Source organism: Palaemon carinicauda, chromosome 25 (genome assembly GCF_036898095.1).
Source record: "Palaemon carinicauda isolate YSFRI2023 chromosome 25, ASM3689809v2, whole genome shotgun sequence".
In the NCBI taxonomy this organism is placed as follows: Eukaryota; Metazoa; Arthropoda; class Malacostraca; order Decapoda; family Palaemonidae; genus Palaemon; species Palaemon carinicauda.
In genome coordinates this window covers 94,774,071-94,795,543 of record NC_090749.1, presented here as the reverse complement: position 1 = coordinate 94,795,543, position 21,473 = coordinate 94,774,071, and the positions used below count along the sequence as shown (strand labels likewise).

Here is a 21,473-nt window from a genome sequence, read left to right as displayed (position 1 = left end):
TACTCCGTGTTGGAACAATTATAATTTCAGTTGGATTTGTGTTTGTATCTCCACATGTTTTAAAAGCTGAAATTGATTGATTGAATTGAAGTTCTCTGGCATCTTGACATCGAAGGTCATTGACGCCGATATCCTTTACTATAAATACAGATTAAAAGAATATTCAATTAAAACTGGAGAAGCAAATATGTAATAAAAGTTAAATAGCATTAAGTTGAGAAACATCTACATTATTTATACTTTCAATCAAGAATTAGAACATTACATCTTCAAGTTTCAAACGCAAGAAGCACTCACTGCCAGCTGCTTCCCGAGCATTCGCGTGTGCCGATTCAAACTGCGCATGTCCAGGTATTCCACCCGTGGGGTCGTCTACGACTATGTGCGGAGTGGGGACCATCACTATCCCCGTTGCTTTCGTGGCCTTCGGACTTTCAAACTCCCCGTCGAACATCGTCCTCGCCTGACGAGAATTTGATGTTTTAACTGTGATATCTGAAACAAGATAAAATCACAAACTGCTGGTAATAAAACCATCACTTATTTAATCATATAAATTGAAATTTAACTTACAGTGACATCTACAAATGATAAATAAAATTACTAACTGCTGGCAATAAAAACCATCATTTTTCTAATCATACGTATAAATTGAAGGTGTAAGTATCCAAAATCCAGGAATCAAATCATCCGTCAGATAATGTTTAATGACTGGTATCTATAAGAAAAGCTACACAGTAAATACATATGCAATATATGATAAATGTTAACCCTTTTACCACCAAAGGACGTACTGGTACGTTTCACAAAACTCATCCCTTTACCCCCATGGACGTACCGGTACGTCCTTGCAAAAAACTGCTATTTACATTTTTTTTTGCATAATTTTGATAGTATTTTGAGAAACTTCAGCCATTTTCCAAGAGAATGAGACCAACCTGACCTCTCTATGATGAAAATTAAGGCTGTTAGAGCAATTTAAAAGAAAATATACTGCACATTGTGCTTGAAAAAAATAAACCCCTGGGGGTTAAGGGTTGGAAAGTTCCAAATAGCCTGGGGGTAAAAGGGCTAAAGTACCGCTGCGTACTATTACTTCGATGTACTTTATCTAAAATGTCACAGATTCATCCTTGGGTCATCCCAAACATGACTACCAAATTTGGCCAAAATTGGTATGACAGTTTTTGTGTAAAGTTGCTTACATACAAACAAACAGACAGGAGTGACTGCATAACCTTCGCAAAATTTTGGTGAAGGCAATTCATCTGCAAGAAATTCTATTTACCAACATCTAAGTTACATCATTCAACCATAAGCATCGATAAAGCATTACTGTACTAATTCAATTAAAAGAAATTATATACATGTATAAAAATCGTCTTGGGTTAGAGTTCTCTTGCTTGGGGGTACACTCAAGCTCACTATTCTATCTTATTTCTCTTCGTCTTGTTTTCTTAAAGTTTCTAAAGGAAATATGACAAATTCGAAGATAATTTGTATTTTTCCTAACCATACAAACCTTAGCTATTTACAAAGGGTTTTACTTTTAGCGCAGCTGAAATGACGAGCCAATAGTTTTTAACGAGGGTTAATTACCCCCGCGGTAGTTAGCGGGGGGTGGGGAAGGGTAGCTTGCTACCCCTCCCCCCTCCACACACCGGTGACTTGCTTCACTTCACTTAGAGGTAGGACTTGACTTGGGGGTCAGGGATGGTGGGCACATATGTGTAAATAGCTAAGGTTTGTATGGTTAGGAAAAATACAAATTATCTTCGAATTTGTCATTTGTTCCGTAACCGAAATACAAACCACGCTATTTACAAAGGGTGACTTACCCCTTAGGAAGGGTGGAAAGTCCCCAACCTTACTGACTTCGGCTTGCCCGGGGGCTCGATCCCTTAGTGAGCAGCACTAGAGAGAGGGAGCCCCTGTACCTCACAGGTTCCTAGCATCGCTAGGAACGAGTGGCCTACATAAGTAGTGTGAGGAGGAGAGTGTGACTCGTCCTATGAAGTTGACCTTGAGACCTTCAGATAGGAATTCTAGGATAGGACGTTCCCCATACCACCTCGTCAGGGTATGGGAGACGCAACAGTATTAAGCTTAATACTAGGAGCACAAAGAAGCATGGGTTACCTGCAGAGGTCGAGGTCAGCTATGCGAGGACCAGGATGCTGCTTCCCCAAGAGAGGGGAGAATGAAGAAAGATGTAAGGGTCAGACATACTCTTTCATTCACACAGACTAAGACCGGGTATCAACGCCCTCAACCTACTGCTACTTGTCCAAAAAGGAGCCTGAGGTTAGACTAGCTGTTGTGCAGCCACCACAGGGCCGATAGAGAACGTATCGAGGCTCCTGTGGGTCACGTCTTGCAGGTAGTGGGCTGTGAAGGTCGTTTGACGCTTCCAGACCCCAGCTTGAAGTACCTGCGTCACAGAGAAGTTTCTCTTGAAGGCCAGGGATGTAGCAATACCCCTGACATCGTGGGCCCGAGGGCGACGTGACGGAGGAGGGTCAGGATTCAGGGCATGGTGGATAACCCTTCAAATCCAAGCAGAGATGGTGTTCCTGGTGACCCTCCTCTTTGTCCTGCCTGTGCTCACAAACAAAGCTCGCACATGAGGACGGACTGCAGCCGTTCTCTTCAAGTAGTACCTCAGACACCTCACTGGGCATAGTAGCAGCTGGTCTGGGTCGTTTGTTACAGAACGGAGACTCGCGATCCTGAAAGAGTCGAACCGAGGATCCGGCACTCCAGGATTCTGAGTCTTGGCCACAAACTCAGGGACGAACCTGAACGTTACCTCCCCCCATCCCCTTGAATGGGCGATGTCGTACGAGAGACCATGAAGTTCACTAACTCGCTTGGCCGAGGACAAGGCGAGTAGGAAAGACGTCTTCCAAGACAGGTGGCGATCGGAGGCCTGGCGTAATGGCTCGAAGGGAGGTCTCTTGAGAGACCTGAGGACTCGAACCACGTTCCAAGGAGGGGGTCTCACTTCCGACTGGGGGCAGGTAAGCTCATAGCTACGTATGAGTAAAGAGAGTTCTAGCGATGAAGAAATATCCACGCCCTTCAATCTGAAGGCGAAGCTTAAGGCTGAGCGATAGCCTTTCACTGCCGAGACAGAAAGGCGCATTTCTTCTCGCAGATACACAAGGAAGTCCGCTATTGCTGGAATAGTGGCATCGAGTGGAGAGATACCCCTTCCACGACACCAACCAAAAAAGACTCTCCACTTCGCTTGGTAGACTCCCTCAGAGGACCTACGCAGGTGCCGAGACATTCTCTCCGCAACCTGTTGCGAAAAGCCTCTCTCCGCGAGGAGACGCTGGATAGTCTCCAGGCGTGAAGCCGAAGCGAGGCTACGGCCCTGTGAGGGACACCGGAGTGGGTTGTCTGAGAAGCTCGTGTCGTGGAGGAAGCTCCCTTGGGAGTTCCGTCAGGAGTTGCAGAAGGTCCGGAAACCATTCCGCGTGATGCCATAGCGGAGCTAATAGAGTCATGGAACAGTTGACCGATAGTCTGGTCCTGTTGAGCACCCTTCTCATCAGACAGAATGGTGGGAAGGCGTACACGTCGATGTTGTCCCACCGTTGCTGCAAAGCATCTTGCCAGAATGCCTTGGGGTCCGGGACTGGTGAGCAGTACAGGGGCAGCTTGAAGTTCAAGGCTGTCGCGAACAAGTCCACCGTCGGGGAACCCCAGAAAGTCAGGACTTTGTTGGCTATCTGAGGATCCAAAGACCACTCGGTACTCACTATCTGCGAAGCCCTGCTCAGACTGTCGGCGAGCACATTCCTCTTGCCAGGAATGAAGCGAGCTGATAGTGTTATCGAGTGGGTTTCGGTCCACCTCAGAGTCTCTACTGCAAGATGGGATAGCTGTTGCGAAAAAGTGCCTCCCTGCTTGTTGATATAAGCCACTACCGTGGTGTTGTCGCTCATCACCACCACGGAGTGACCCGCCAGGAACCGTTGGAACTGTTGAAGGGCCAGAAAGACGGCCTTCAATTCTAGCAGGTTGATGTGTAGGCACTTTTCTGATTCTGACCAAAGGCCTGAGGCCCTCTGGTTCAGAACGTGCGCCCCCCACCCTTCTTTTGACGCGTCCGAAAACAGAGTCAATTCCGGGGGGAGGACGAGAAGACTCACTCCCTTTCGCAGGTTCTCGTCGGCCAGCCACCACCGCAAGTCCGTCTGTTCCAGAGACCCCATTGGGATCAGAGTGTCCGGAGAATCGGATCCTTGATTCCACCGGAACTTGAGCCGCCATTGAAGGGATCTCATCCTGAGGCGGCTGTTTGGAACCAGACGGGCCAGGGAGGATAGGTGGCCCAAGAGACGCAACCACGATTGGGCAGGGAGTTCTTTTCGCCTGAGGAAAGGTTCCGCCACCCTTCTCAGCCTTGCTATCCGGTCGTCTGATGGAAAGGCTTTGTGGAGATTGGTGTCTATTAGCATGCCTAGATAAACCAGTCGTTGGGACGGCTGCAGAGAGGACTTCTCGAGGTTTACCACGATCCCCAGATCCTGGCAAAGATCTAGAAGCCTGTCTCGGTGTCGAAGAAGGGTCGACTCCGAGTCTGCTAGGATCAGCCAATCGTCTAGGTAACGAAGGAGACGAATGCCGTTCCTGTGCGCCCAAGTCGAAATCAGGGTGAACACTCTGGTGAACACCTGAGGAGCTGTGGAGAGACCGAAACACAGCACCTTGAACTGGTAGATCTTGTTGTCTAGGCAGAATCTCAGGTACTTCCTGGAAGACGGATGGATTGGGATCTGGAAGTACGCATCCTTTAGATCCAGTGTACACATGAAGTCTTGTGGTCTCACCGCAAGTCTGACCGTGTCTGCTGTCTCCATGCTGAACCGGGTTTGTTTGACAAACCTGTTCAGAGCCGAGAGATCTATGACGGGTCTCCAGCCTCCAGTAGCCTTCTTTACAAGAAAGAGTCGACTGAAGAACCCTGGAGAGCCGTCCACGACCTCCTGGAGAGCACCCTTCTCGAACATGGTCTCGACTTCGGCCTGAAGGGCCAGCCCCTTTGCCGATCCCATGGCATAGGAGCTCAACGACACTGGATTCGCTGTCAGGGGAGGTTGAGATGACGTGAACGGGACGCGATCAACTTGGCCGATCACTGAGACCGTCCAAGCATCGGCCCCGAGATGTTGCCACCTGCGGACGCAACGCTGAAGGCATCCCCCCACAGGTGGACACGCAGGGGGACTGCCACCCCTAGGGCTTGCGGCCGCCACCCCTAGAAGTCTTGCCTCCCCTGGAGGACTTACCACCCCTCTTGACCTTGGCTGGAAAGGGCTGGGGCTTAGACACCACTTTCTTAGCTGCCGGTGCCTGTTTGGGAGCCTTACGAGGCTGTTGCTGCTGTTGTGGCGGGGCTGGAGGCTTATAGGGCCGAGTTGTAAGGGCCCTGTGGAGGAGGGAGTCCGTGCTGGATTTCCTCCACCTCTCAGCCGTTCGCTCCAAGTCTTGAGGCTCAAACAGGCTCTCCCCCAGGAGGGAGGCATGTCGGAGCCTACACACATCTACGGCGGGGACCTTCGGATGGAATCTCTCGGACACAGCATCGCGACGCTTCAACACCGAGTTGGCCCACAGGGTGGTAACCTGGTGCGCCAAAAACTCGATGGAGCGGGTGCCCGAGAGCAAGAAGGTCTCTAGGGCCTTCCTATTGGTCTCCTTGGACAAGTCCTCCGATCGCAATAGGATGCCCAGAGATCCTAACCAGAAGTCCAGCCACGAAGTGGCCTACATGGCACACTTAGCGACCTTCTCGTGGTTAAGGATCTCTGCCGCCGAGAACGACACCTGCCGGGCAGAGTTTTTCTCCAAGGGAACTCCCTTCGCCAGCTCCTCCACAGTGATAGAGAGGAAGAGCGAGGTTGTGCTCACCCAGGATCTCGAAATACCTCCTCTGCTGAAGGCGAGGAGGAGGGATGAGTTTGTTCCCGGCAGTGGAACGACTGGAGGAGGCAAGAAGTGCGAGCTGAGCATTGGCCCTAGCTCTGGCACTCTTCAGCCCCCGAGACCAGGGCAGAGCTGCACTGGTCTTAGGGGCCTTCCGAACGTCAAACACTTCATCCAGAATCGTGTCTTTGCCTTCACGGGGGGGGGATGACTGGATCCGTAAGACTGTTAAGTTGCCTTATCAGGCTTAGGACCTACCAGAAGGCATGTTCGGACTCTTGCTGTTCTCCTCCCTGCGGGCTGGCAGCCAAGTCTCCTGCCCCAGGAATCTCTTCCTGGGGTGATACGTGGACATTCCCCTGGGTAGTCGTGGGTTCCTGTCGAATCCTTGCAGAGGATTTAGGGATGGTCTTGGAATCCTTGGGTTCCCTCCTAGGAGGGATACAGGATCCCAACAACGAGGTTCGAGGGGCCCCTTCCTCACGAGACGATTCTCCTGCCTGAAGCGAAGTCTCCCCCCCTGGTGCCGAGGGGAAGACTACCGCCCCACTGGACTCACCTGAGGACGGAAAGGCCTCGTCCACGGGAGAAGGAGAGAGTACTCGTGCAGGAGAGGGGACCCTCGAAACCGACCTCTTGGGAACCAACTTCGCCCTGGGGGAAGTCACCACGAAGTCCACTCCTCTCTTTCTCTTCAGCGTAGGAGAGACAGCCGCTGGTTTGTTACCCTGGCCGGCGAGTGCTGGTTTCATAACCCTCACTAACGCCCGTGCCAGCGGACCAAACCAAGTCTGCTGCTCAAAGGACACAGAGTCCGAAATCCTCGCTAAGGGGAAAGGGATCGGGCGATCCTTTGGAGTGGACACGACGATACCTGCCTGAAAAGAAGGTGGGGAAGAATGCTGTACTGACCTGTCTTCGTCCTGCAATACCAACCTGTGCTTGGATGGAGGTGATCCCGAGTGCCGTCTAGGAGCACGCGTCCCTGCTGCTACCACCGGCTGTGGAATTCGCCGCGAACTATGGTCGCGCGAGGGTGAACGGTCGCGCAAAGGCGGATGGTTGCGCGGTCGCGCGGGCGAGCGGTCGCGCAGGCGAGTGGGCGTGAGGGTGGGCAGGTAAATGAACACGTGTCCGAGGCGACGAACGCAAGCGATGGCGCGACGGCGAGGGATCGTGCTGCCGCGTAGGTGAAGAAGATCTCTGGCGATAATGACCACGTGATGGTAAGCGATGGTGAGCAGCATGTGTAGGTGAATGATCGCGTGATAGGGTGCGATGGTGATCAGCATCCGCAAGAGGGCGGTCGTTCAGGGTTGTGCGATGAGGAACAGCATGCGTAAGCGGGCGATCGTGCAGGGTTGTGCGATGAGGAGCAGCATGCGTAAGCGGGCGATCGTGCAGGGTTGTGCGATGGCGAGCAGCATGCGCAGGTGAATGATCGCGTGAAAGGGTGCGATGGTGATTAGCATCCGCAGGAGGGCGATCGTTCAGGGTTGTGCGATGAGGAGCAGCATGCGTAAGCGGGCGATCGTGCAGGGTTGTGCGATGGCGAGCAGCATGCGCAGGTGAATGATCGCGTGAAAGGGTGCGATGGTGATCAGCACCCGCAGGAGGGCGATCGTTCAGGGTAGTGCGATGAGGAGCAGCATGCGTAAGCGGGCGATCATGCAGGGTCGTGCGATGGCGGGCAGCATGTGTAGGTGATCGCTGGCGAACTGGTGATCGCTGGCGAGCAGAAGGTCGACGCGTGTCCTGTGATAGGACAGGTGGAGCGGCGCGTTCACGAGCAGGAACGGGAAGATCGCTGGCGCGTTGGCGAACATGTGTTTCTGACACACGCGCAGCACGATGTTGCGTAGCCACAGGACCAGGTGGATGGTGAGCAGGGAGTTCAGCAGGAACTATAGGGTGGTCAGAGACCGCAGGGCGATGGTCCTCAAATGAGCGCTGACGCTCGGAAGAGAGCTGACGAGCAGGAGAGCGCTGGCGAGGGGGGCGAACATCAGGAGAGAGCCGACGAGCAAGTGAGCGTCGGCGTGCAGGAGAGTCTTGGCGAGCAGGAGATCGCTGGCGAGCAGGAGAGCGCTTGTGCGCTGGCCCTGCTCGCGTAAGGGAAGAATCCCTTAGCCCCAAAGGGACCGTTGCCCGTCGGGTGACGAGTTCTCCAGTAGGCGAAGATCCGGCAGGAGATGGTGAGCGGTCTGCAGAGAGGTTCAAGGAGGGCGGAGCAGTCGGTTGCGGCAGACGAGGAGAGTCCCCCCCGGAGGACGAAGACCCAAAAAGGCGCCTCTTAGTCCCCCTGTAAGGGGAAGGGAGGCCCTTGTGGCGTAGAGGCCGGAGAGCCTTACGGCGGAGGCGGCCTCGGGAGAGATCGTCGGGACCATCGGTCCTCCGAAGGGGAGTCTCCGTCAAAACACTTCCCTCAGAAGGAAGCTGGGCAGCAGTCGAGACCGAAGGACTCACTTCCCCCTTCGAAGGATGCACGGAAGGAGGAGGAGAGCCTAGAGCACCATCACCAGCAACAGCACCTGCGTCGGAAGGCCCAGCCACGTCGGAGGCCTCTGTCACCACGACGTCGACAATAGACAGAGGGTCTACCTCCGCTACCACCGGCGACTGTTTAACAGCGGCCCCCAACGAGACAAGGTCAATAAGAGCGACCCTGGAGGGCAAGCCCTTAAGCCCCAGGGACGACCAAATCTGTAAAAGATCATCACTGGATAAGGCATTACTATCAATAACCTCCCCCGGAGGAGGAGGGGGAATCGCCTCGCTATGGGAGGCGATGCCCTCTCCCCCACCGAAGGTAGGGAAACAGAACAAGGGCCTGCGCTCCCACTCGGACGACTCTCCTTAGGAGGCGGACGAGGGGGAGCTTCGGAGGAGGTTTGGGCGGCGGAAGAAGAGTCCCGAGAACCTTCCTCCTTCAAGGCTAACCCCGGAGGAGAACGGTCTCTCTTGGACTTCTTCTTACGCCGACGGCCAAACCTCTCCCACTGGGAGGCAGACCACTCCCTGCACTCACGGCACATGTTATCCTGGTCGCACCGTCGGCCCCAACATTGAGGGCAGAGGGTGTGAGGATCCGTAATCACGTCCGACATGAAAGTCCCACAAGGACGGCCGGCAACTCCAGGGCATGTCCGCATATTAAATAAAAGAAAATAACTGAAGGTCAACTTCCAACCAATCACACAAGCTGAAAAGAAAAAGAAGAAAATTAAAGGCTGTCACGAAGGCGATGAACAGACACGTCTGATCACCGCCGAGCCAAAAGTGAAGTGAAGCAAGTCACCGGTGTGTGGAGGGGGGAGGGGTAGCAAGCTACCCTTCCCCACCCCCCGCTAACTAGCGCGGGGGTAATTAACCCTCGTTAAAAACTATTGGCTTGTCATTTCAGCTGCACTAAAAGTAAAACCCTTTGTAAATAGCGTGGTTTGTATTTCGGTTACAGAACAAATTTATTTTAATGTTGTTACTCTTCTTCAAATATTTTATTTTCCTTTCCTCACTGGGTATTTCCCCTGTTGGAGCCCATGGGCTTGTAGCATCTTGCTCTTTCAACTAGGGTTGTAGCTTAGCAAGTAATAATAATAATAATAATAATAATTTCTTTTTGTCATCCGAGATTTACTAACTCACAGAAAAGGTTCCTATGGCATACAGTATTATTATTCAATGGCCGCCAATATACCCGTAAGGGAAGGCATCATGCAGAGCGGCCGAGACTAATAACAAACACAATTATAAAATTAACGTGTGTCGCTACCAAGAATTATGAAAAACAGACAATTATAATACTCAACTTGGGAGAAGGGATCTCCTAAACGACTGACATCTTCATAAACATCGAAACACAAAGCTACGTAAGCAACACGTCCGAATCTCACTGGCGCTAGAAAAGGAATGAGGGAAGTGGTAGTGGTAGTGGTAGGGGTGGGGTGGGGGGGAGAGGGTAGTCGTAGTAGAGGGCAGTGGTTGGATATAAAACGGCACCTCGTAGTATCGGGGGATATTGAGGAAGGAGAGGACTAATTGGTAAGGGACCTCTGGTAGTGGTTCTAACACGCCCCAGTTACTATACCGACACTATTAGAGTGAGCGAGCTGGGTTTATTCCTTGCATTTCATGCAACTTTTTCTCTGGTATATTTAGCAGTATTTATAACTTAGAAATGGTGCTATAAGGAGCATTTCCCGGAGCGACACAGGTCGAACCCAGAAAAACATTTGTTATTATCATTCCTTTTCTGTACTGCATTCTACTTTTTATTATTCATTTAACTATAAATTTCTTATCACATCAATCAAAACCATAAACCCCATGCATTTCAAGTAACCCCTTTCTTTTTCAATGAGATTTTTTCACCTTTCTATAGATGTCTCTTTCCAGCTATTCTCTCAAGGGGTCAACTACTGCACTGCAATCGTTCAGTGGCTACTTTCCTATTGGTAAGGGTAGAAGAGACTCTCTAGCTATGGTAAGTAGCTCTTCTAGAAGGACACTCCAAAATCAAACCATTGCTCTCCAGTCTTGGATAGTGCCATAGCCTGTGTGCCATGGTCTTCCACTGTCCTGGGGTAGAGTTCTCTTGCTTGAGAGTGCACCCATAAACACTATTCTATTTGTTTCCTGACTGAGCTATTCTTCCCTAATGGAGTCCTTGGCTTACAGCATCCTGCTTTCCCAACTAGGGTTGTGACTTAGCTGGTGGTAATACTACGGCTATTCAGATAAACTAGTCTTCCTCCTTTGCCCAATATTCTTGAACATTAAAAACCGGAGGAATTACAGATGAGGGAGAAATTATATATAAAACGAGCCTCTTCGGTCCTTTCTAAGCTATAAAAATAGCACTACCAAGGAACATGTTTAAAACATGTTAAGAACTTCCTCAACAATAGCCCTACTGTCATCACTAACCTGATCTTAAACGAACTGCTCGTAAGTTTCGTAACTGTTGCTTTCCCATCAACCCATGCCGACTGACTTCAGGGCCCTGACCTTATCTGCTGCCCATCAAAAGTTTCACTTGAAAATGGGGAACTAAACTATATAATCTTCGTACTGACAAATAGATTCAAGTCCGGGATGACTTAAAGGGAGATATTTCTTCATCACACTGTTAAAAAGAAAGAAAAATGATATTTTAATTATAAGATAAATTTTTGAATATATAATAGCTGCTGCTCAGCGGCTCGACAGAAAACACACTCAAAAACTCGCGAGCGATCGCTATGAAGGTTGCGGGTGTGCCCACCAGCGCCAACTATCGGCCAGATACCACTCTTGCATGTAAACAAACCCTTCAATTCTTCTCATCCCGCTGCGTCTCTATTGGGGAGGAAGGGAGGGCCTTTAATTTATATATTCACCGGGTAAGTATATTCAAAAATTTATTTTATAATTAAAATATCATTTTTAAATATTTAACTTAGCCGGTGAATATATAATAGCTGATTCACACCCAAGGCGGTGGGTAGAGACCAGAGTTAATTAAGTTTACAGCATATATGCTAAGAGTTTTTGACAGTTATCAATATAACAAAACCAAAATATATAGGTACCTGGTAAGGAAGTTGACTTGGACGATTACTCTGCCTTGTAAGTCTGTCTTCCTCACGAAGCCCAGCGATCCTCTTAGGATGCTGAAGGACTCCCAAGAGCTGAAGTATGAAGGGTTGCAACCCATACTAACAGGACCTCATCAAACCCCTAATCTGGGCGCTCTCAAGAAATGACTTTGACCACCCGCCAAATCAACCAGGATGCGAAAGGCTTCTTAGCCTTCCGTACAACCCATAAAAAACCATATTAAAAACATTTCAAGAGACAGATTAAAAAGGATATTGGAATTAGGGAAGTGTAGTGGTAGAACCCTCACCCACTACTGCACTCGCTGCAACGAATGGACCCAGTGTGTAGCAGTCCTCGTAAAGAGTCTGGACATCTTTCAAGTAAAATGACGCAAACACTGACTTGCTTCTCCAAAAAGTCGCGTCCATGATACTTTGCAGAGATCTATTTTGCTTGAAGGCCACGGAGGTTGCTATAGCTCTAATTTCGTGCGTCTTAACCTTAAGCAAAGATCGGTCTTCCTCATTCAAGTGGGAATGAGCTTCTCGTATTAAAAATCTGATAAAATATGACAAAGCATTCTTTGACATAGGCAATGACGGTTTCTTGACTGAGCACCATAATGCCTCATATTTACCTCGTAATGACTTAGTACGAGCTAAATAGAACTTAAGAGCTCTAACAGGACATAACACTCTTTCCAGTTCGTTGCCTACGATCTCTGATAAACAAGGAATATCAAAAGATTTAGGCCAAGGATGAGAAAGCAGTTCATTTTTGGCCAGGAAACCAAGTTGAAGAGAACAAGTGGCTTTTTCTGTAGAAAAGCCGATGTTCTTACTGAAGGCATGCAGTTCACTGACTCTTTTAGCCGAGGCCAAGCACACTAGGAAAAGTGTCTTGAGAGTGAGATCCTTCAGGGAGGCTGAATGTAATGGCTCAAACCTGTCTGACATGAGGAACCTTAGGACAACGTCTAAGTTCCGTCCAGGAGTTGCCAAACGACGTTCCTTAGAGGTTTCAAAAGACTTATGGAGATCTCGTAGGTCTTTATTGTTGGAAAGATCTAAGCCTCTATGCCGAAAGACCGAAGCCAACATGCTCCTGTAGCCCTTGATTGTGGTAGCTGAAAGGGAGCGAACTTTTCTCAGGTGTAAGAGAAAATCAGCGATCTGGGCTACAGAGGTACTGGACGAGGATACAGATGCTGACTTGCACCAGTCTCGGAAGATTTCCCACTTCGACTGGTATACTCTAATGGTAGAAGCTCTCCTCGCTCTTGCAATCGCACTGGCTGCCTCCTTCGAAAAGCCTCGAGCTCTAGAGAGTCTTTCGATAGTCTGAAGGCAGTCAGACGAAGAGCGGGGAGGCTTTGGTGTACATTCTTTACGTGGGGCTGACGTAACAGATCTACTCTTAGAGGAAGACTCCTTGGAAAGTCTACCAGCCATCGAAGTACCTCGGTGAACCATTCTCTCGCGGGCCAGAGGGGAGCAACTAACGTCAACCTTGTACCTTCGTGAGAGGCGAACTTCTGCAGTACCTTGTTGACAATCTTGAATGGTGGGAATGCATATAGGTCCAGATGAGACAAATCTAGAAGAAATGCGTCTATGTGTATTGCTGCTGGGTCTGGGACTGGAGAGCAATAGATTGGAAGTCTCTTGGTCATCGAGGTTGCAAAGAGGTCTATGGTGGGTTGACCCCAAGTCGCCCAAAGACTCTTGCACACGTCCTTGTGGAGGGTCCATTCCGTAGGAATTACCTGACCCCTCCGACTGAGGCAGTCTGCTAAGACGTTCAAGTCGCCCTGGATAAACCTCGTTAACAGGGAGATGCCTCGATCTCTTGACCAAATGAGCAGGTCCCTTGCGATCTCGTACAGTGTCAGGGAGTGGGTGCCTCCTGGCTTGGAAATGTATGCCAAGGCTGTGGTATTGTCGGAGTTGATCTCTACCACTTTGTTTCGAAGGAGATTCTCGAAGTTCATCAAGGCCAGGTGGACTGCCAAAAGTTCCTTGCCGTTGATGTGCATGCTCCTCTGACTTGAGGTCCACAGACCTGAGCATTCCCGACCGTCCAGGGTCGCACCCCAACCCAAATCCGACGCGTCTGAGAATAGTACGTGGTTTGGGTTCTGAACTGCTAGGGAAAGTCCCTCTCTCAGACTGATATTGTCGTTCCACCAATTCAGGCATGCCTTTACTGGTTCGGAGATCGGGATTGAGACTGTCTCTAACGTCTTGTCCTTTTTCCAGTGAAAGGCTAGATGGAACTGGAGAGGTCGAAGGTGTAGCCTTCCTAGCGAGACAAACTGCTCCAGGGATGATAGAGTTCCTACTAGACTCATCCAATTCCTGACTGAGCATCGTTCTCTCTTCAACATCAGTTGGACTTTGAGCAGGGCTTGCTCTATTCGGGGGGGCAGACGGAAAAGCCCGAAAAACTGGACTGCAAATCTCCATCCCTAAATACAGTATAGTTTGGGATGGAATCAGCTGGGACTTTTCTAGGTTGACCAAAAGTCCCAATTCCTTGGTCAGATCCAATGTCCAATGAAGATCCTGCAGACAGCGATGACTGGACGAGGCTCTGAGAAGCCAGTCGTCCAAGTACAGGGAGGCTCGGATTCCCGATAAATGGAGGAATTTCGCTACATTCCTCATAAGCCTCGTAAACACGAGAGGAGCAGGACTTACGCCAAAGCACAGGGCCCGAAACTGGTATACCACATTGTTGAAAACAAACCTCAGAAACGGTTGGGAATCTGGGTGTATGGGGATGTGGAAGTATGCGTCTCTTAGGTCGAGAGAGACCATCCAGTCTCCCTTTCTGACCGCTGCTAAGACTGATTTCGTGGTCTCCATGGTGAACTTTGTCTTCGTAACAAAGACGTTGAGTGCACTGACGTCTAGCACCGGTCTCCAACCTCCTGTCTTCTTCGGTACTAGGAAGAGACGGTTGTAAAACCCCGGTGATTGAAGGTCCGAGACTTTCACCACCGCTCCCTTCTCTAGCAAAAGAGACACTTCTAGGTTCAGGGCTTGTCTCTTTGACTCCTCTCGGTACCTGGGAGAGAGGTCGATGGGGGAAGTCGCTAGAGGAGGTTTGCGTACAAATGGAATTTTGTACCCCTCTCTGAGCAACCTCACAGATTGTTGGTCTGCGCCCCTCTTCTCCCAGGCCTGCCAGAAGTTCTTCAGTCTGGCTCCTACTGCTGTCTGAGACTGCGGGCAGTCAGACTCTGCCACGAGAGGACTTGGCTCCTCTCTTCTTTCCTCTCTTTCCCTCGGCACGAGTACTTCCCCTGCTGGGAGCTCTGCCACGAAACGGCAGAATAAATCTGGACGCCGGAGTGTCTATCCTAGGTCTAGCAGAAAAGGATGTCGAAGGAGTCCCTTTGCGAGCAGAGGACGCCACCAAGTCATGGGTGTCCTTCTGCACGAGTGAAGAAGCTATGTCCTTAACCAATTGTTGCGGGAACAAAAACTTTGATAAGGGAGCAAAGAGCAGTTCAGATCTCTGACAGGGAGTAACTCCTGCCGACAGAAAAGAGCAAAGGGACTCTCGCTTCTTTAAGACTCCCGACGTAAAAGAGGAGGAGAGCTCATTGGAACCATCGCGGATGGCTTTATCCATATAGGACATAATCAGTAAGGAGACATCTCTATCAGCTGATGAGATTTTCCTACTTAAGGCTCCCAAACACCAGTCAAGGAAGTTGAAAACTTCAAAGGCTCTGTAAATGCCTTTCAGCAGATGGTCAAGGTCCGAGGAGGACCAACTAATCTTCGAGCGTCTCATGGCTAGGCGGCGGGGAGAGTCTACAAGGCTTGAGAAGTCACCCTGGGCAGAGGCAGGGACTCCCAAGCCGAAAACTTCTCCCGTGGCATACCAGACGCTCGATCTAGACGAGAGTTTAGACGGAGGGAAGGCAAAGGCCGTCTTCCCCAAACTCCTCTTGGTTTCCAACCAGTCGCCTAAAAGCCGTAAAGCTCTCTTGGAAGAGCGAGAGCGCACAAGTTTTGTAAAGGCTGGCATGTTAGCAGGTACGCCTAGAACAAACTCAGACGGCGGCGAACGAGGAGCAACAGCGACGAAGTGATCGGGAAACAACTCCTTAAAAATTAACATGACTTTCTTAAAGTCCATTGATGGAGGAACTGTTCTGGGTTCGTCTACATCCGAAGGATGATCATCATGCTGAGGGTCAGCAACGTCCTCATCTGAAGGATCCTCATCTGACAACTGCTGAGAAACAAGCAAAGGGGTTGGCAATGCTTGACACGCAGCGTCCACACGCACTGGTGCATTAGTAGCGGACCAGGACGCAACGTCATGTAACTACTTAACAGTCTGTGAACTGTCAACAACAACAGGTGTGGGAGGACGCTCGGCGTCCACTCGAGACTGTTTTGACTGCCTAGTCTGAGCAGTCAAAACAACTCTAGACTGCGGTGGTTGACGCTCAGCGTCAAAACAAGTCAACTCCGCTGGTTGGCGAACGTCCTGAACGTCAACAGGAGCATTAGGAAGTGGCCTAACGTCCAAATGCGGCTGAAAATCAACACGTGACCGCATCGAGTGAGGCTCTACATATCGTGACTGACGTGACTTAGCTACGCCAACGTCAACAGGACGCACAAAGGTTCGTTTGGGCGGCTGAAGGCCAGGATCTCGATGAGATAAACGGCTAGGCTCAACGTGAACCTTATCGGCAGAAAAGTCTTCCATAAGGGAGGCGAGCTTAGTCTGCATGTCCTGCAGTATAACCCATTTAGGGTCCACGGGAATGGGTGCGGTAAATGACGGGGTTAACGTCTGAGACGGCACAACCTTGCCTACACCAAGACTCTCTGAGCCTGTGTAACGTTGCTGCTTAGGTGGCGAGCAGTCATCCGTTGACTGCAACGGGTCAGAACTGTCCCAATGACTACATCCAGGACGCTGGACCTGTCCTGAAGGGACCGACTTTCGCTTAAGGGGCCTAGAAACCTTGCTCCACGGTTTCTTATGCGAAAAGCCTTCGGATGACGAGGAGAAAATGGGCTCTCTCTCGTCTTATGGTAGGGGCGATCTTGGTGAGATACGCCTGATACCATAGACTCAGAGGGAACGTCTGTTCGCTGATCAAGGCCTCTCGAACCCATAAGTCGTACGACATTACTTCTCCCCTGGGCTTGGGAGCTTGCAAGAGGTCTCGGACTAGGTGAACGACAGGCACGAACAGACGAACCCTCGGTCGCAACACTGTTCACAACACTTTGCGCACTAATCACTTTCCCACTATTTTCCGCTGTGGCACTCTGACACTTGAGCTCTTTAACGTCAGCCATGAGTTGATTACGATCAGTTGCTAACGCTTCAACTCTTTCACCCAAGGCATGAATAGCACGTAACATGTCTTGCATAGATGGTTCCTGAGTTCCAGAAGGGGGGTTAGGTACAACCACTACAGGGGAAGGATTAGGGTCAGGGGCATGTGAAGAGGAAAAATCTACTGACCTAGAGGAACTCCTCCTTACCCTATCTCTCTCTAGCCTACGTGCATACTTATCGTATTCGAGCCAATCGAATTCCGAAAGGCCCACGCATTCCTCACACCGATCTCCCAATTGACAGGTTTTACCCCGACAATTGGAACACACAGTATGTGGATCGAGAGAGGCCTTTGGAAGACGCCTATTAGAGTCCCTAGCATTACACTTACGAAATCTAGGGGCTTGTGAAGCGTCAGCCATTTTGAATTAGTCAAAGAAAGTCCAAAAAACAATCCAAGTCATCAACAATTAAATCTGTCCAATAAAGAGTTCAAGAGTTTAAGTTGAGGAAAAACACCTGCACTGCAAAAGCTCAAACCAAAATGAAGTACTTCACTAAATATGTTGAGTAAACTCCAGGTTATACAGCGAGTATTGATACGTCTTTTCGTCAAGGTCGACAGAGAAGAATTGAAGGGTTTGTTTACATGCAAGAGTGGTATCTGGCCGATAGTTGGCGCTGGTGGGCACACCCGCAACCTTCATAGCGATCGCTCGCGAGTTTTTGAGTGTGTTTTCTGTCGAGCCGCTGAGCAGCAGCTATTATATATTCACTGGCTAAGTTAATATTTAAAAAAATATATTTGTAAAGGTATGATGGTATGAAAACTGTATATACGCAGCAAACACAATTTGACCTACATCTATAGTGTACTTTTCTGTACTACACCATTAAGTAGTAACCTCTACGTGGAGTCAGACATACAGATTTTTTTCACAGCTCACTTGAATTCTAGGCAATTTCAGCTTAGGTCTTCATTTCAACATGAAGTGATGAGTCTGTCCGTTGTTTGCCCCCTCAACGCTTTCCAGTCTAATTCTTCTTTCCTTCTTTTGTCATATGTCTGATTCAAGCTCTTGACTTATAACAAATCAAAAGATAATGGTCATGTGTGTGTGTGTGGGGGGGGGGGGAAGTGCAGACAAGGGGAAGTGTGGTGAAGCACAACTGAAAATAATATGGACGACATATATATTCCAAAAATTGAGGTGATTAGGAAATTGGATAAGTCAATGAAGTGGTTCAAATGGAATTAAGCGGTGAATAACTCATATAATGGCTCAGAAAGCAAGGTAGAGAAGGGACATGTTATTGAAGAGAACTGTAACATAACTCGTTCATTTGAATCACATATAATTTATCAAAATACCGTTTGAAAAGACATAAGGATGAAATACCTTTTCCACGTACAGTACTAGAAGATTTTATATGAAGGAGTTAACGTACTTCAAATGCTGTACCTTTTCCTTGGAGCTTCTCTTCAGATAAACCTTTCTGTGATCCGCCTTATACACTTCCCCCTTGTTGATGCACCCGCCTCCAGTCTGACCAGTGGCGACGAAGCGCGACGTCCCCAGAGCCTGGCGTATGGCGTCGTACATTTTCGATGCCATGGCAAAAGCTCCTGAAATTATCATGGAGAATATCAGCACATAATACAGTACAGTAATCAATAAAATCTAATGTATTAAATACAGTAATATATCTAAACATGTACTAGAGCAATGTATAAGCATAATGAATATCAACATCTTCAAGGTTTTAAATGAATTTGTCTAACCCAGATTGAAAATGAAAAATTTAAAAATTTGTATTTTCCTAATTATACAAACCTGAGTTCTTTACTCACTGGAGAAGGATAACATCAAAGCTGGGATACGGCAGTTAAAACTTTTAACCCTTTTATCCCCAAAGGACGCACTGGTACGTTTCAATTAACTCATCCCTTTACCCCCATGGACGTACCGGTACGCTCTTGCAAAAAACTGCTATAATCTTTTTTTTTTGCATATTTTTGATAATTTTTCGAGAAACTTCAGGCATTTTCCAAGAGAATGAGACCAACGTGACCTCTCTATGATGAAAATTAAGGCTGTTAGAGCAATTTATAAAAAATATACTGCAAAATGTGCTTGAAAAAAAAAATAACCCCTGGGGTTAAGGGTTAGAAAGTTCCACATAGCCTGGGGGGTAAAAGGGTTAACGAGGTATAAACACCCGGAAGGTAGTTACCCTGAAAGGTTGTCTCCCCTTTAGCAAACTGTGACCTCAAGTAGCTGCGGAAGGTAGTTACCCTGAAAGGTTGTCTCCCCTTTAGCAAACTGTGACCTCAAGTAGCTGCGGAAGGTAGTTACCCTGAAAGGTTGTCTCCCCTTTAGCAAACTGTGACCTCAAGTAGCTGCGGAAGGTAGTTACCCTGAAAGGTTGTCTCCCCTTTAGCAAACTGTAACCTCAATTAGATTGCAGCCGGCAGAAGAGGCGGGGGCTTTCCCACCACTACCCAGTATCGACCGCCTACTGCTAACATCTATTTGTACGTTTTTAACTCCCAAGTTCATTATTAAAAAACGAAGGTTAGTGATTGCCTTGGAAAAACTACAGGTTTCCACCAGTCCTCTTTATCAAAATCATTCAAATCTCCTTAAAATACATCATTTAATAGTCTCTTGTTTTCTCCATGTCATTGTACTATTGTATAGTTTTACCATAAATTGTCATCGACGCAGAGGCACATGTATATAGAAGGTCCAAACTTACAAATATTTGGTGAAACAAACAAACACAAATCTAACTGAAAATAAGAAAGATAAGATAGAGAAATACCGTAATAAAAAATATTATATCCTTTAATAGGATAAAAAAGAAAAAACATTTATAATAACCTGATATCTATTTCATATGAAACCTACTTACACTGCCGTATTCTAAGTTAGACATAATACATACAGGTGGCCGCTATCGTACATACACCCCAGGCCAAAATGTAATGAAAATAGACTCAATAACAGCTTCTTGGTACCAATTAAGCTCAAGGGGTGTATGTACAATAGCAGCCTCCTGTATTATTATGCCTTAGTTGGAATACGGCAGTGTAGGTAGTAGGTTGGTCTGGGCACCAGCCGCCCGTTGAGATACTACCGCCAGAGAGTTATGGGGTCCTTTGACTGGCCAGACAGTACTACATAGGACCCTTCTCTCTGGTTACGGTTCTTTTCCTTTGCCTACACAGACACCGAATAGTCTGGCCTATACTTTACAGATTCTCCTCTGTCCTCATACACCTGACAACACTGTGATTACTAGACAATTCTTCTTCAACCAAGGGGTTAACTACTGCACTGTAATTGTTCAGTGGCTACTTTCCTCTTGGTAAGGGTAGAAGAGACTCTTTAGCTATGGTAAGCAGCTCTTCTAGGAGAAGGACACTCCAAAATCAAACCATTGTTCTCTATTCTTGGGTAGTGCCATAGCCTCTGTACCATGGTCTTACACTGCCTTGGGTTAGAGTTCTCTTGCTTGAGGGTACACTTGGGCACACTTTTCTGTCTAGTTTCTCTTCCTCTTGTTCTGTTAAAGTTTTTATAGTTTAAATATGAAATATTTATTTTAATTTTGTTACTATTCCTAAAATATTCTATTTTTCCTTATTTCCTTTCCTCACTGGGCTATTTTCCCTGTTGGGGCCTCTAAGCCTATAGAATCCTGCTTTTCCAACTAGGGTTGTAGCTTAGCATTTAATAATAATAATAATAATAAAGGGGGTGGCATGGGACGTTAACTCCCCCCGCCACCACCCAGTTAGCTAAGTAGGTAAGGACACGGCTTGTAGGTTAGATTAGGGGGGAAAGTTTAAGTACGTTGATGTCCAATTTTAACGAACGCGTGAGGAACTGGCCACTGATGTACAAAGGCTCCAAGTTCAAGTTTAGGACCTTCTGTATGTTGCAATCTCGCTTTCTAACCCAGTCTAATCCACAATATCTTTGCCTGTTTAGGTATTGCGCTTCTGTATCCCACTTACCTAACCTAATCTAGGACGGACGTACTTTCTGAAAGTGATTCGCGGAATCTACGCAACGCGTAAAAAGTATCATCACAAATGAAAAACTTACAGGACCAGAAGTTCATGTTACTTCCAATAAGAGCTAGTTATAAATACTAAGGTACAGCTTAATTCCTAGGTCCTAGTTAATATCAATTTTCAATAGCAAATATCTAAATTCCGAAATAGCTTAGGCTAGCCTACGCTAGTCTCGGCCTTCACCTAATTATAGCTATTAAATAAAATTATACTGTATATCTACAGGTATTTGCTTCGTAAAACATGTATAATATATATTAATTTCTTATAAATATCTATATTTAATTTAAAAGTCTCAGTTCAATTTAAAAACACGTTATGTATGTAGGAAGCGCCTCCAATAACATGCGAGAAATCGTGTTTCAATATCGGTTAATATCTCAATATATAATTAAGCTTTCATGCTTTTAATTAATATAATGACACCTATAACAGTGAATAAAGCTTTAGCTTCATTTATTTTAATTTGACATACTTACAGAACGAAGTTAAATGAAGATAAACATGATAGAGTTCCTAAACAGACAGACATGGCTGCCACTGTGTATTACCA

The 21,473-nt window shown here is 47.8% G+C and overlaps 1 long non-coding RNA gene across 1 annotated transcript; it reads right to left on the bottom strand.

Annotated features, from left to right (window-relative positions):
- Positions 1-323: 323 nt before the first annotated feature.
- LOC137619285 (uncharacterized) lies at positions 324-21,467 on the bottom strand. Its single transcript, XR_011039888.1, has 3 exons — positions 21,400-21,467; positions 18,300-18,463; positions 324-495 (listed from the first exon to the last, which is right to left on the bottom strand). It is a non-coding gene; the product is annotated as an uncharacterized lncRNA (long non-coding RNA).
- Between the last annotated feature and the right edge of the window lie 6 nt (positions 21,468-21,473).